This window comes from Urocampus carinirostris, chromosome 1 (genome assembly GCF_059441175.1).
Source record: "Urocampus carinirostris isolate Australia breed hairy pipefish chromosome 1, RoL_Ucar_1.0, whole genome shotgun sequence".
NCBI lineage: Eukaryota > Metazoa > Chordata > Actinopteri > Syngnathiformes > Syngnathidae > Urocampus > Urocampus carinirostris.
In genome coordinates this window covers 44,912,853-44,916,592 of record NC_142349.1, presented here as the reverse complement: position 1 = coordinate 44,916,592, position 3,740 = coordinate 44,912,853, and the positions used below count along the sequence as shown (strand labels likewise).

General features: G+C 40.9%; 1 pseudogene; it reads left to right on the top strand.

Moving 5' to 3' along the window:
• Positions 1 to 2,442: 2,442 nt before the first annotated feature.
• LOC148374822 (U2 spliceosomal RNA) lies at positions 2,443 to 2,558 on the top strand (annotated as a pseudogene).
• Positions 2,559 to 3,740: the final 1,182 nt, after the last annotated feature.

Sequence of the window (3,740 nt, the reverse complement as noted above, 5' to 3'; positions counted from 1 at the left end):
TTTAGCAAAATGTATTGCACACGTAGCTGCCGCCTGCTGGCGCGGGTAGGAAAAACATTACTTGTTGAAACTCGCAATAATTCCATGATCAAATGCGAATGGTCAAAACCAGGCTTCGCAAAACGGCATATGAAAAACAGCGCTTGGAAATAAAAAGGGGCATAGGTCGAGTCAGGTCGAGTCACATTTATTTGTATAGCCCTTAATCACCAAAATGTCTCAATTACACCATCTCCTGATCTTAAACCAACATGCGGGCAAGGAAACTCAAAACCTCAGCGTGAGGAAAAAGAAACCCTTGAGAACACAAGTGGTAATCCCTTTTACGGGACGACCAGGGTGGAATAGATTTAGCATTGGTTAAGAATACACAAACATAGTGAGTTAATAAAAGAGAACACACACACACACACACACACACACACACACACACACACACACACAAATTAACTACCATAAATTACGGACTATAAGCCGCTACTTTTTTCCCAAAATTTCAACCCTGCGGCTTATTCAGAGATGCGGCCAATTTATGTAATTTTTCTAACGGGCTGCCAGCGGCGCTTGAGTATGAGAGGTAAGATTTAGACCGGTGGAATATATGTGCCGCGGAAGACCACAATTTATGAGCTTAAACATACCCTCATCAAGCAAATTGCACAAAATAAGGCTCATGACTTTCTTTCCGACATCGAGAAAGTCAACTTTGATGTCTTTACCAAGAAGGAAGAAGCTGATGGTCTGCCGTGGGGGATTTTGTAGAGGTTTATTGTTGTTATATTCTTTATCAATTATCCATCATTTTTTTTTTTGGTTTGAACAAATTTATTGACACTAATATTAAAATAAAACAATCATGACAATCACAACAGCGATCAAGCACATTCATAATATTATGTTCCAATATGATGTTATTACCAGCAAACACATAGTGAGGATTTGAACAACCCTTCTCGAAAATCCTATTAGCAATCAAACATATTCACAATTTCATTATATGACATCTTTGTTAGTGTCGATAGATCACCAACAACAGAAAACAATTATGACCAACACAACAGCAATCAAGCATATTCACAATATTATATTCCAATATGACGATTTTACCAACAAACACAATGTGAGGTTTGAACAACCTTTCTCGAAAATCTCAATAGCAATCAAGCATATTCACAATTTCATTATATAACATCTTTGTTAGTGTCAATAGATCCGTCCAGGCCAAAGTCGATTGTCCTCGGTCTGAACAAATCCACCGACACCAACAGCAGCAAAAACAAAACCGACATCAATTAAACAATTTCAGAGTTATTTTCTTTTAACAGTAGTTAACCAGCGTGTAAAAGGCAATACTATTGTGCAAGGGCGTAGCTCTGCCATCCCACTCTCCCAAGCAGCACTCTTACAGTCCTCTGTGTGGGTCTTCTCCAGGCCGTTGCTGCCGGGACTCCCACAGTGTAGCTTCCGTTGCTGTCGGGACTCCCACAGTGGGTCCTCTCAGGCCGTTGCTGCCGGGACTTCCACAGTATATCTCCCGTTGCTGCCGGGACTCCCACAGTGTAGTTCCGGTTCCCACCTGTGGGTGGGTGCAGACGAGTCTTCTTTATGGCTGCGTCCTAGCCCCGCCGCTCGCAGATTGTATGGTATCCGCAGCCATTTGTAGCACAGCCACGGGGGGGATCTGCCTGCACCTCCATACCAACAGGTTTCTGGAGGTCCAGATGGCGTCCTTGATGGCTGCGAGAGTGAGCCAGTCCCTGGCAAAGTCGTTCTGAGACCTCATCGACCGACTCACCCCACACTACAAAGCCAAGAGGCCCAGACACTTGCTCCCAGCTTTTTTAAGGGCTATTCTTCTATCTTCTTTATTCATGATCCATTATCCGTTATAAGTCAGTTCATAATACGCCACAAAACCTAGAAGCCGAAACTCCTACTCTCTTTACAATTACGACTTTTATTTTCCTAACAGACTAATTTGTAGGTATGCGAGCGTCTTTTTACTAGCCTGAGGCTACCCCCACAAGGCACGGTTTAGGATGAAAGTTATATTATTATTATTAAAGCTTTGAAAACTCTCTCGATGTACTGTCTTTCTTTGTAAATATGTGTAATATGTATTTGCAACTGTATATTTTTGTAATGTATTTATTTGTATTTATTTGAGACACTTATTCTGCACGAGCAAATTAAAAAAGAGGGGCGGAGCAAACGCCAACGCTGGTGAGAAAGTGGGGACCGGTAAAGGTGAGTTTTTGTGGACATGGCAGACAATAATGGGTATATATTTTCCCACCCTTACCTTTGGAAATATACACTTTTTTTCCTTGGATTACTATCAACGGGCACCTAGAATCTGCAGGCCTGCAACAAATTTTAAGTACCTATATCATTTTTCATTCATTTTGGCGGCTGTGATTTTTGGACTGTGTGCTTCAATGAATCGCTTCTCGGCCTTTTGGCTAAGATCAAGTGTAGTATCTGTTCTTAGGGTGCCTGTCCTCCAGCTCTAATGATCGCACCAAGGCTTTGGGGCTAGGACCTTAGCCCGGCCTTTTGGCTGAGAGTAAGTGTCCCGGCGCCTTGGCTTTGTAGCGTATAATGAACTGATCGATAACGAATAATGGCTAATGAATAACGAAGATTGATCAATAACGCTTAAAAATCCCTCCCCCCCACATGCAGTTTCAATCGCGGGACTGCGGCTTGTGTATGGACAAAATCAGTTGTCCCCTTCAAATGTGATGGGTGCGGCTTATAATCAGGTGCGCTCTATAGTCCGGAATTTACGGTATAAGGGGTAACCAGACTACCTTTTCCAAATGTTTTTCAACTGCTTCTACAATAGCTTGATGGCAGCAAGCAAACTGCTAAACTACACAGCAACCAAAGTTATCTTACAGTTTGGAGTTTGTTAGCCTCATGCAAAAATGGCATTACTGACAAAATTTGGTTTTCAAGAAAAAAGGTTAAAAATTGCTAGAATTTTTTAAAAACAATTAATGCATTCAATTAGTCTTGTATTTTGAACTCAACAAAGAATTAGTATTGATACCACATCATGAATTTGTTAGGGTTAACAGATTTGAGGCGATAATGGCCTTACCAATATCTTATGAATTTGTAGGAAACATATTTTCAGTTTGCGATATTGGTCACACAATATGTCAGTAGGGCCATTACTGCATACTAGGTAAATACAATGAAGAACATAAGTATTTGAACACCCTGCTATTTTGCTATTTCTCCCACTTAGAAATCATAAAGGGGTAAGAAATTTTCATCATAGGTGCATGTCCATTGTGAGAGAGATAAACTAAAAAGATAAATCCAGGAATCACAATGCATGATTTTGTTAACAAATTATTTGTGTGATAACACTGAAAATAAGTATTTGAACACCTATGTATCATCTAGAAATCTGACCCTGAAAACCTCTTTGTCCTCCCATTGGAAGTCCACCTGCACTCCATGTATCATCCTGAATCGATGGAACTGTTTGAAGTCGATAGCTGCATAAAGACACCTGTCCACCCCATACAATCAGTAAGACTTTAACTTGTATCATGGCAAATACAGAAGATCTGTCTAAAGACACCCGACAATTGTACACCTCTACAAGGCTGGAAAGGGCTACAGAGCAAATGGTGAAAAAATGTCCACTGTTGGAGCAATAATTAGAAAGTGGAAAAAGCCAAACATGACGGTCAATCTCAATCGGAGTGGAGTCCCATGCAAGA